We start from the raw sequence: 13,182 nt of genomic DNA, 5'->3' as shown, positions 1-13,182 counted from the left end.
TTGGGGGTAGGGAAGTGTATCTGTATAACAGATTTTTCCAAAAGAAACTACTATTGACACAGTCTTCAGTCTTGCCAACCCACTTAAAAATTACTTAACGTAGGAAGACTTTTAAAAATTACCATGTTTGTAAATAGGATTGAGTTTGCTTTTTTGAGATGTTTTAAGTCCTGTTTTATAATATCTTTTAAAGCCAAGAAAGATTTCTGTTTTTCAGAATGGAAGCTGGGATTCCCATGTAATAGCACAAAAACAGTGGTCTTTGGAGAAAACATCAGTTTGGGCAAGAATTCAGAATAGATGTGTTAAGCTCAGTAACAACATGTCATTTAATGCCAAGGAACTTTGGGAGATGGGAACCCGTAAGGAGTTCTATTTGATAATGAGGAAACCAGGTATTCACATTGTAGGATTAGACCAGAGGTGTCAAACTCATTTTCACTGGGTCCACATCAACCTCACAGTTGCCTTCAGAGGTGTGGGAAACTATGGTGGGTCCATGGATTCCCTGAAAGGGGGTATGGGAACAGAGATCAGCCTTGAAGATATTAACGTGTACCCGTGAGAAAGAAGGGAGGTATCCGTGAGAAGGATGGGAGTAAAGGAGTGTCTGAAGATATTAAGGTGTATTCGTGAGAAAGAAGGGAGTTAAAGAGTAATATTGATGATAGCAAAATCAGCCAATGAGATGTTACTGATATAACTTGTAGCCAATAGTAAAAAGACATGTGAACTGGTAAAGACTATATCTGTTTACATCTCAGAAGAACTTGGTCTATGTCATTTGTCTGTCTCAACTGTGACATCTGGTGACCCCAACGTGATTCAAACACGCCGACGTGGTCCTGCATGAAGAAGGGGACAGCAGCAGAACTGTGACAGCCGGTGCTGACCTGGAGGGACGGAGCCTGGTGTAGCTGAAAGAGCAGTCGGGGGTGCTGCCATAGATCTGGGTCACTGAAGAGACACAGGCACCTGGAGTGTTAGGTGAGCCACCAGGAACATGGGAGAGAACCTCTCTAAAGAAGAGGGTGTTATATTATTTACATGGAAGTTGCTTCTGAAGAAGTGGGGTGTTAGCCTTCTGGAATTGACTTTACAAAAGATGTTACCATGGGGCAAGATGCAACGTTTGGAAGTTAATACAGTGACAGCATTTAGTGTGTCACAATGGATGGACTTGGGAAATAAACTGTTTGATAGCACTATCCAAGGGTCCAAAGAAGCAACTGAGCTACTTAACAACGTGGTGCTTGTTGCTGCAGACTTTGAAAGAGTTAAAAGAGCAACAGGATCAGGCAGAGGCAGTGGAGGGGAATGGTCTTCCTGGTTCTCCTGGGGTAGATTTGGAGGAAAAGACAAGATTGCATACTATTCCAAGTCTCCTGTTGCTAATGATTTGTCAACACTGCTTAAGTCTGTGTTATCTGATGATTTGGAGAAGGATGGGGGTCTGCAGCACTCTCCTGAAAAGTTAAAAGGAATAGACAAGGAGCATTCATATGTGTTGCCCTGAGGTAAAAACTAAGAAGGACTCACATGAAAAAGGAGCATTGAGTTATATATGGTCTCAGGAGGGGCTCCCTAAGCATCAGTCAGGGCAGTGTGTTCAACTTTCTGCCCCGCCGCTATCAATCACAGAAGAAAAAAGTGAGCATTTGTCTTCATATCCCCACTTGCCTAAAGATTCAGATGATGAGGATTATCCTATGGTGAGCCAGAGTGAGTCCAAGAATGTAATTCCTAAGAATCCGAATCCCCCAGATCCACTCCTTCCCCGCCCTGTGACAGAGAAAGTTCCTGAGGGTGGAGGTGGAGATCCAGGGCATAAACCGAACTTTCCTAAAACTTGGGATTTACCTTTGGCTTCAGTTACAGTTAGACCACGTGACCCTGTGCGTTTTTGGAAAAATGTGAAAGCTAAAGCTATGGAAATAGTGGACTGGGATCTATCGGAAAATATATCAGTTCCTTCTACCATTGCCGAGCCATTAATTGTTGAATCTGCTGGGCCTGTGACGTTTCCCATAGTATATCATAATTCTGCAGTGGGAGAGCCCCATGAGCACGTTCCCTATTCCTGAAAGGCGATTCAAGATTTGCAAAAAGCCACTGCTCAATATGGCCCTAATTCCCCTGCGGTTATGCAGTTGATACGTTCTATTATCCATGGAAGCTATGACACCCTATAATATTGCTCATTTGGCTCAGATTATTTTTCAACCTGTACAACATGTGCTGTTTCGAAATATTTGGCAACAAAGAGCTGAGGCACAGGCAGTGGTGAATCTGCAGTGTTCAGAGACCTGATCCCCGTTCTGGTAATGGTGTGGATGTGTTGTTGGGTTTAGGACAGTTTAGTAATCTGCAACATCAAGCGCAATGGCCCCCTCTAGTGCTTGAACAAGTGAAAGCCATAGGGCTTGAGGCTATAATTAGAACAGCGGAGTTAGGGAACCAAAACAAAGATACACCACTATCAAGCAGGGTCCTAAACAGCCGTTCCTTTCCTTTGTTGAGGAATTACAAGCTACTGTCGAACATCAAGTGTTTGATGCACACCTTTGGGAAGTGTTGGTAAAGTAGCTAGCTCATGATAATGCTAATGAAGACTGTCAGAAAGTGACTGAAACTTTGGCAGGGGATCCAACTTTAGAAGCAATGATTACTGCTTGTGCCAAGCTTGGTTCAGTGGAGCACAAAATGACTGCACTTGCTACAGCTATGGCACTAGCAAGAATGCAGGAATATATGTGCTACGGATGTGGTCAGAATGGACATGTAAGATTCGCCTGTCCACATAAAGGCAGACAGGTTTTAAAAGGTGCAAGCAAAACTGGCAATGTTTGGGGTACAGACTCACTAATTTGCTTCAAATGTAAAAAACATGGACATTTTGCTAAGCAGTGTCACTCTAAGTTTCACTCTAATGGACAGCCACTTCAGCAGAGAAAAGCCAAGAAGAGCATGAAGGTGTGCATGCAGACACAAATTCCTCAATTAACAACACCTTGCAACCCTGGCTGCCCATTTCTAGGGTCAGTACACAGACAGCCCTCTGTGACAGGCTATCAGGAAAAAACAGCAAATCAGCTGGGATGGATGTATCCACCACCCACACAGTGACTACAACAACTCAAGAGGTGCATAAAGTACCTCTGGATGTTTAGGGACCAATTGGCAGGGAACTGAGCACTTTGTTAATAGGACGATCATGTAGTACTCTGCAAGGATTAATGGTACATGTAGGAGTTATTGATGCGGACTATAAAGGACAAATTTGTGCCCTGGTTTCAATGGCAACCCCACCTGTGACAATAGAAAAAGGAATGTGTTTAGCTCAACTTGTGCTTTTTTTGAGTTCTGTTCCTAGGACTGAGCAAGTTGGTTGTGGGGACAGTGGATTTGGTTCAACTGGAAAACCACTTGTTTTTTGTTCTCAAACAGTGTCAGAAAAACGGACACAAATGGTTTGTACACTCATAATGGATGCTTCTGTTCCCAGCCAGGTGAAGCTTGCTGGACTGATTGATACAGGAGCAGATGTGACCATAATTTCACAGCAAGAATGGCCTCCTTCTTGGCCCTTGGTTTCAAATACTTTGGGGGTGATGGAACTAGGCGGAGTTGCAGACAGTTGATGTCAGCCAAGCTGATAGTGATTGCTAATCCTGAGAATCAAAGGGCTACAGTGAGACCTTATGTGACCCTGGCCCCATTGAAGTTATGGGGAAGGGATTGCTTAGGGCAGTGGGGGGAACAGATAACTATGGATTTTTAGCAGGGGTCACTGTGATGCAGGGTGTTTGTCAGCCCACTTTAACACTGAGATGGTTAACTGAAAGATCAGTATGGGTCGATCAATGGCCCCTTGCTCAGGAAAAATTTGCAGCCCTTCAGTCTCTTGTGATGGAATAGCGATCTGTGGGATGCATAGAGTCTCACATAGCCCTTGGAATATTCCTGTGTTTGTTGTCAAAAAGAAATCTGGAATACTGAGATTATTGCATGACTTACGAAAAGTTAATGAGGTTATAGCAACTATGGGAGCTCTGCAACCAGGTTTACCTTCTCCAACAATGATCCCAATGCAATGGGAAATTGTTGTAATAGGTTTGAAAGATTGTTTCTTTACTATTCCTTTAGCAGAACAAGATACAGAAAAATTTGCCTTTACTGTTTCATCTGTGAATAATGGAGAGCCAGCAAAAAGGAATCATTGGAAAGTGCTACCACAGGGATGAAAAATTTACCTACCATATGTCAGTAGTATATGGCAAAAGCTCTGAGTCTGGTACGTGCTTTGTTTCCATCAGGGTATTGCTATCATTATATGGATGACATCTTGTTGGCCACAGCAACACCAAAAGAATTAGATGAGATGAAAAACGAGGCATATGAGTCACTGAATCAGTATGGGCTGGTTGTTGCACCTCAGAAGGTGCAACGACAACAGCCATGGCTTTATTTGGGCATGAAAGTTTTAGATCAGACGGTGACACCACAACCCATAAAGTTGCAAGTGAAAGTAAAGACACTGAATGACATACAAAAATTGGCAGGACTGATTAATTGTGTGAGACCATATGTAGGAATCCCCTCTTCTCAGCTGCAACCGTTGTTCGACCTATTGTGAGGAGACACTGACATTTCTGCCCCACATACTTTGAGAGCAGAAGCACAGAAGGTAATTGCGGAAATTGAACAAGTAATCAGTAACAAACATGTATGAAGAACTGATTTGACACTACCTATACAAGCAATTGTTTTAATTGATCAATGCATACCTTTTGCCATGATTGCACAATGGCATGAGAAGTGGGGAGATCCTTTACATATTTTAGAGTGGGTCTTTTTGCCAGCCAAATTTAAAAAGGCAGCCCCAGGCCTTTTTGAACTGGTCGCTCAGGTGATTATTAAAATCAGATCACGTTGCATGGGATTAATGGCAAGAGACTCAGAAATGATTGTGCTTCCTGTACAGAGTCATTATTTCGAATGGTGCATGGCTAATAGTTCTGCGCTACAAGCAGCTATGATGAATTATACAGGTCAAATCAGTTACCATTTGCCCTCACATCCAGTGATTAAATTAGGGAGTCACATGAAATTTTGTCAGAAGCAATTGAATCAATCTAGCCCAGTAAATGGACCTACAGTGTTTACAGACGGATCAGGAAGAACAGGCAAGGCAGCCATTGTTTGGAAGGATGGGTTACAATGGCAGCATCACATAGAATATCAGGAGGGGTCACTGCCAGTGGTTGAACTTAGAGCAATGACTATAGTGCTTCGGGCCTTTCCTGGCCCTGTGAATATTTTAAGAGACTCTGCTTATGTGGCCAGGCTTTTGTACAACAGTTGGATAAAGCTGTATTGGGACACGTGTCTAATGAAAAGCTATTTGGTATTTTAAAACTGTTATGGCTAGAAATTCAGAAGCATCGTTATTAATATTATGTCATGCATGTTAAAAGTCATACCATATTGCCAGGCTTCATAGGAGAGAGGAATGCAAAAGCAGATTCTCTATTTTCAGTGGTGGCTTTGGGACCTGTTCCTGATGTTAAGCAACAGGCGATAGCCTCACATAATTTCTATTATCAAGGCTACCGTGCTTTGAGATGACAATTTGGCATCCCAAATTCTGAGGCACATACCATTGTTGCTGCATGCCCTGATTGTCAAGGTCAGCATATTCCTACTTATTATGGCACCAATCCTCATGGCCTTTGAGCTCTGCAGATTTGGCAGACTGATGTTACACATATATCTGAATTTGGGCAGTTAAAGAATGTTCATTTCTCTATAGACACCTTAATTGCCACTGCTTATACTGGAGAGACTGCACGAGATGTCATACACCATTGGCAGCGTGCGTTCTCTTTTTTTGGGTGTTCCACAGCAGGTAGAAACAGATAATGGTTCAGGATATGTGTCCCAGAAAGTTGCTTCACTTCTACAGCTTTGGGTGGTATCTCATGTTACAGGTATTCCCCATTCTCCTACAGGGCAAGGCATTGTGGAGCATGCCCATGGAATGCTCAAGCGTTTTCTCCAAAAACAAAAAGGAGGAATGTTGGGTGAGCCACCTGATTCACACTTGGCTAAAGCCATGGACGTTTTAATTTTTTTGCAGGTTTCTGATGATGCCCACACACCACCCGTTCTATGTCATTTTTCCTCTTAAATGGCTCAGGAGAGAGTGGGTCCAGGGGTAAAAGTGTTGATATGGGATTTGCCCAAGAGACAGTGGATGGGTCCACACGAGTTATTAACCTGGGGGAGAGGCTATGCTTGTGTCTCTACAGATCAAGCGCTGCAATGGTTGCCTGTGCAAAATGTGAAACCTGTGTTGCCTTCCTAATGATGATTGCTGCAGCTGCTGCATTTTGGATGCCTGCACAGAAAAGACTAACATGTGGATTACTTTAGCAAACATGGCTGGCCACTCCGTATGCCTAGCTATGGCATCTCCAGAAAACCTGTTCCACAGGTTTGGTTGGCACCCCCCTTGATGACTACAGCAGCATCACATAATTGTCGCAAAATAGTGATTGGTGCAAAGGCATTGCAACAAACTGTAATAATATCAACATGGCACTTTGGATTAGTTGCCTCCCAGAAGCAGATATTGAACCACAGGAACTGGAATTGCTGGGATCTGTGCCTATGGACACTTGTATCGAACTGGTTTGGGCAAAGTGTCAGAACAATATGCAAGAGCATGAATGGATAAAACTGCAGAATGTTAATGCTACCCTTGGTCACTATAGAAATGAAACTCGGTGGTGCAATGCCTCGCAGAAGAACCTAAGAGGTACCGTTAACAATGTGGGACGGTGACCCTGAAAACTTCCGTATGGTGTATTCTTGATCTGCAGAGATAGAGCCTGGCTAGGAATTCCTTCCAATGCTGTTGAAGGACCGTGTAGTTTGGGAAGATTAACTCTCTTAACACCCAATGTATCTATGATAATAGATTACAGAAGAGCAAGACAGGAAAAATTCTTTTTGCATGTATATGAGTCAAAATGTAATGATAATGTAGATCTTTGGGAATCAGGGTTAAGGGTTGTAGGATCTCTTGTACCTGGAGTTGGCACAGCTAAAGCTTTAAATACTTTAGAAAAATTAGGATGCTGGCTAGCTAAGCAATCTAACAGAACTTTTAAGGCTTTAAGTGGACTTTTGTTAGATGTAGATTCTGTAAGACATGCTACGCTGCAGAATAGAGCCACAATAGAGTTTTTGTTGTTAGCTCAAGGACATGGGCATGAAGATTTTGATGGTATGTGCTCTATGAACTTGTCTGATCATTCTGAATCAATTCATAAAAGCATACAATTACTGAAAGAGGGATTACAAAAGTTGCAAGCTGATGACGGATGGGATTGGGTTAAATAAATTGTTTAGTGGTTTGGGATTTCCAGGGTGGTTGTTATCAGTAGTGAAAACAGGACTGATTGTTTTGATGATTGTTGTGATTGTGTTACTAATGTTGCCATGCATGATTTCTCTGCTGCAAAGGGCCCTGCATCAGACAAGGAAGGCAATTTTTTTAGCACAAATACAAAAAGGGGGAATTGTGGGAAGCTATGGCAGGTCCATGGGTTCTCTGACAGAGGGTATGGGAACAGAGATCAGCATTGAAGATATTAAGGTGTATTCGTGAGAAAGAAGGGAGTTAAAGAGTAATATCGATGATAACAAAATCAGCCAATGAGATGTTACTGATATAACTTGTAGCCAATAGTAAAAAAACATGTGAACTGGTAAAGACTATATAAAGTGCACTTGTAGCAATAAATGGTAGATCTATTTACATCTCAGAAGAACTTGGTCTATGTCGCTTGTCCATCTCAAACGCGACATGAAGGGCTGAATGTAATTTTAAGATTAGACCCACAGGCCTTGTGTTTGCCACTGAGTTATGTGGATTGTGCTCCTTAATCACAAACACTGTCTCAACACAAAAGACGTACTGTTTTTTCTCCTTGAAACACAAACATATTCACTTTCCCATCATTAAATTCCCTTCCTTCTGCATCAGTCTTTCTCTTACTGGACATTTTTGAATTCATGAGTGGGACCCTGACTGCTGGTTATAGAATATGTTTTTACAGGTACTATTTTAAAATAACATGCAATTGCTAAAGTTCATGTGTCTGGTTAGTTTAAAAATAAAATAAAATGTTTGCCCAGTTGAAAGTACCCCTTTAAGTGCCCCGACCCCTCCCACCCCCACCACCTGACTGTGTAATTCTTGTCTTTCAGTGCCCCAAGGTATTTACTAGTGTCAACCATCAGTCTCACCTATTACTCTTCTTGCCCAGGCTCACTGCTTTCCTGTAGCTAGAGCTGCAGCTCCTGCAGTGGAGCATTTCAAGGATAAGAGCGTCATTAGGGGCAGTCAATATGGCTTCACCAAGGGGAAGTCATGCTTGACCAATTTCATAGCCTTTTATGAGGACATAACCAGGTGGATAGATTATGGCAAAACAGTGGATGTGGTCTGTCTTGATTTTAGTAAAGCATTTGACACCATCTGCCACAGCATCCTTGCAGCTAAACTGAGGAAGCGTGGCCTGGATGATTGGGTAGTGAGGTGGACTGTGAACTGGCTGAAGGAAAGAAGCCAGAGAGTCGTGGTCAATGGGGCAGAGTCTAGTTGGAGGCCTGTATTTAGGGGATTGCCTCAAGGGTCGGTACTGGGACCAGTACTATTCAATGACTTGGTTGAGGGAATAGAGTGACTGTCAGAAAGTTTGCCGATGACACCAAGCTGGGAGGAGTGGCTGACAGGCCAGAAGGCTGTGCTGCCATCCAGCGAGACCTGGAAAGGCTGGAGAGTTGGGCAGTGAAAAATTTAATGAAATATAACAAGAGAAAGTGTAGAATCTTGCATCTGGGCAGGAACAACCCCAGGTCCCAGTATAAGTTGGGGAATGACCTGTTAGAGAGCAGTATAGGGGAAAGGGACCTCAGGATCCTGGTGGACAGCAGGATGACCATGAGCCAGCTCTGTGCCCTTGTGGCCAAGAAGGCAAATGGCATCCTGCAGTGTATTAGAGTGGTTAGCAGGTCAAGAGAGGTTCTCCTGCCCGTCTACTCTGCCCTGGTGAGACTGCATCTGGAATATTGTGTCCAGTTCTGGGCCCCTCAGTTCAGGAAGGACAGGGAACTGCTAGAGAGAGTCCAGCACAGGGCAACAAAGATGATCAAGGGAGTGGAGCATCTTCCTTATGAGGAAAGGCTGAGGGAGCTGGGTCTCTTCAGCTTGGAGGAGACTGAGGGATGACCTCATTAACGTTTATAAATATGTAAAGGGTGAGTGTCACAAGGATGGAGCCAGGCTCTTCTTGGTGACAACCAACAATAGGACAAGGGGCAATGGGTACAAACTGGAACACAGGAGGTTCCACTTAAATATAAGAAGAAACTTCTTCACAATGAGGGTGCCAGAGCCTGGACCAGGCTGCCCAGGGATGTTGCGGAGTCTCCTTCTCTGGAGACATTCAAAACCCGCCTGGACGCTTTCCTGTATAACCTCATCTAGGTGTGCCTGTTCCAGTGGGGAGATTGAACTGGATGATCTTTCGAGGTCCCTTCCAATCCCTAACATTCTGTGACGACTCCCACGCATCGACACCTTCACCCTAGCCAGAACACAGCTCCAGAATGGACACCCTGGCTCCCAGACAGAAGTGGCCAGGACCGAAAGCTGTTGGTGGCCATCCCTTTCCATTGGCAGACCCTTCACAGCCTCACCAACACTGAGGCTCTATGGTTGCTCTACCACCTAATCTGCACCTACCCCCTCATCCTCACCAGAGCCCACCTCCAAAATGCACACCCACCGCCTAGGGCTCCCCCATGGAAGTAGCCAGGACTGAAAGCTGTTGGTGGCCCTTGCCTTCCCTTGGCGGCTGCTTGTGGGTATCAGCAAAGCCTGGCAAAAGCTGTCAGACACTCTGGAAGGCAGCAGAGGCTGCCTGGGCATCAGCAAAGCCTGGCAAAACTGCAGGGATGTGCTGGAAGGCCCCAGGCCAGCTTCCACAAAGCCTGGATAAAGCTTTCAGGCATTCAGAAGGGAAAGCAGGACCCTTTGTGGACACTGACAAAAGCTATCAAATAGTGTTAGGGTTAGGTGATGGGGTTTACACTTAGGTTTAGGGTTAGTCTGTGGTGTAAAGTTAGGGATCAGGGTTTAGGGTTAGGGATTAGGTTAAATTATAAGGTGTGGAGTTAGGGTTAGGGTTAGAAGTTAGGGATAGCATTAGTGTTAGGAATAACATTAGAGGTTAGGATTAGTGGGTTAGGAATATGGTCAGATTTAGAGATTAGGGATTAGAGTTAGTTTTAAGATTAGGGTTAGATTTAGTGGTTTAGGTTTAGGGGTTAAGGTTATGATTAGGGTTAGATTTAGGGGGTTAGGATTAGAGATAGTGTTAGATTTATGATTAGGGTTAGGTTTTGAAATTAGTTTTAGGGAGTTAAAATAAGTGGAATAGAGTTAAGTAGTTAGATTCAGGGAGTTAGGTTTAGTGTTTAGGGTTATGGGCCAAGGATTAGAATTAGTGGTTATGGTCAGGGTAGGGGTTTGGGTCAACATTAAAGTTTCACGTTAGGTTTTATGTTAGGATTAGGTTTAGTTTAGAGTAGCATTAGGGGTTACATTAAAGGTTAGGGATAGATTTAAAGGTTTGGGTTGGGATTAGGGGTCTAGTGTTAGGGTCAGGTTTAGGTTTAATGTTAGGGTTAAGGGTTATCTTTAGGGTTTGGGGTTAGAGTTAGGGTTAGCATTTAGGGCTAAGATTAGTGGTAGGTTTAGAGGTTTGGTTTAGGGTTAAGATTAGTGATAGGCTTAGGGGGTTAGGGATAGGCTTACCATTATGGTTTAGGGTTAGGAGTTAGAGTGATTGTTAAAGTTTAGGATTTGAGATTAAGGTTGTGGTTCTGAGGTTAGAGTTTGGGGGTTAATAGGTTAGATTTAGGTGGTTAGGTTTATGGTTAACATTCAAGGGTTAGAGGTTAGGGTTTGTCATAAGGTTTAGAGTTAGGGTCATCTTTAGTGGTTGGTGTTAGGGTTGAGTTTATGGTTTAGTGGTTAGACGTTAGGGTTAGGATTAGGGATTAGGGTTAGGTTTGCGGGTTAGGGTTTATAGTTAGCATGTTTAGGATTAGGTTTGTGTTTTGGAATTAAGTTAGGGTTAGGTGGTTAGAGTAAGAAGGTTAGAGGGTTAGATTTAGGGGGTTATGTTTAGAGTTTGTGTTTATGGTTAGGGGTTTGTATTTAGGATTATGGGTCAGGGTTAGGGTTAGCATTAAGGTTTAGGTTTTGGGTTAGATTTAACGGTTAGGATTTAAGGTTAGGGTTAGCTTTAGGGGTTAGATTTAGAATCAGGGTTAGGGTTTAGGGTTTCAGTTAGGGCTAGAGTTAGCTTTAATGTTTAGGGTTTGTCTTCTTTTTAATAGATCACAAAAGTTAATGGCTAATAAGAGATGTAATGGATGTGGTATCAGTCAGCTTTAGCAGATTATTTGCTATTGCTTCACTTACATTTTAGAGGACAATCAGAGTTAGAAACTAGGCATGTTGCTGCACACAGGAACATGTATTTAATCTATTGCAAACAAATTTTTTTCAGCAGTTAACCTAGGTACTATGTAGATTCCAGCTGACATACATTATGGTTTAGTAGAAGTCTAAACTGTCATTAAAGACCCTGGGGTTTGAGAAGCCAAGCAGACATGCAAGGGATAAAAATCCAGGAGGAATTACTGGTACTTTGGAAGACAGGCTCATCGAGTAGACATAGGTCCTGACATAAATGAGAGAACTGTTGATATCATTCAGGAGATTCATGGAAAGCAGTTCATGCAACCAGAAATAATCAGATGCACAAACAGAATGGCAAAGAAGCCAAGGAACAGATCAGATGCTGCAAGGTATGATGACTAACAATAAAAAGCACTAGCCTGATGTAGGAGGAGCAGATGCCAGTCACACCCACTAACAGTGGTACTCTGCTGTCCTTAGTATGTGATAAACTACAGCATACAGCATCTGACTTAGGAAAGAACTAACAGAAAAAAGCAAAAATAGATACGTAAGTAATTTGAGAAGCACAACAGAAAGAATGAGTGGTTTGATAAGGAAGAGAGTCAGCAGTGTTTAATCCAGGAAGATAGGCAAAATGGGGATGTCATGACATTCTAAGGGTGGACAAAGGGACACTGGTGCAGAGTTTGGATGGCGAATCAGTAGTCATGAGGCATGGAACAAGCCCAGATCTGGTGCACCTTTCCTAGAGCTAGTAAAGAATAGACTATCTATCATACTGCTATGGAATAAAAAAATGTAAAAACCCAACAATTTAGTGACTTAATAAACACCCTGGTCATCCCAGATGAGCTCACAGTTTTCTGACCTGAGCTGATACTGCAAGGAAGTCTAGTTCTTGTTTCATGCAGGACTAGCAAAGTCAATGGCCTCTGAGATGCCAGGACTTGAGGCTGATGATGTATCTGTGTCCAATGACTAGACTTCAAGTTGAAAGAAAGGAGCTGACAGAGCAGAAGACTCTGGGTGCTGTAATTCTTCACAATATTTAAACTGACTGGCAGAATCTCCGATGATGCAGCAAAGGTGACAGGAATGGAGCTCTATAAGAAGATGGAGCGCAGAGAGCAGAGACCTGGTCAGAACAACGGGGTGTGCAAGTCTAGTTACTATGATGTATAACACCAAGAGATTATAAGCATTGCCATTCATATAATATAGCTTAGTGGCTGGCCAAGGATGTAGTGACAAAGCCCAAGACTCTGTGTGTGTCCACTGTACTCTAGGCAACTATACCCTGCATTTCTACAAAGGTTTCTTAAAATTAAAAACTGTAAGAGTGTTCTTGCTGCAAGGTTTTTCCAATTAAATACTTCTGTTGTGCTCTGAGCCAGCAAAAAGTAACAAAATCCAGCTTCCCAGAACACAGGTGAGGGGAGTGGCCACAGAGACTTTCCCAGGAAGAGAAGGGAGTGGGGTCCAGTCACATGGAGGCAAAGAGGAGGGAAACATTGGTATACATATTTGGAGGCTTTTGGAGAAAGCAATGCCCTCCCATCCACAGAACAACTGGAGATTGTTTACAGAGACATTCTTGTCTCATGAACAGAGGGTAT

Source organism: Nesoenas mayeri, assembly GCF_963082525.1.
Source record: "Nesoenas mayeri genome assembly, chromosome: 1".
NCBI lineage: Eukaryota > Metazoa > Chordata > Aves > Columbiformes > Columbidae > Nesoenas > Nesoenas mayeri.
This window is presented reverse-complemented; position numbering follows the sequence as displayed.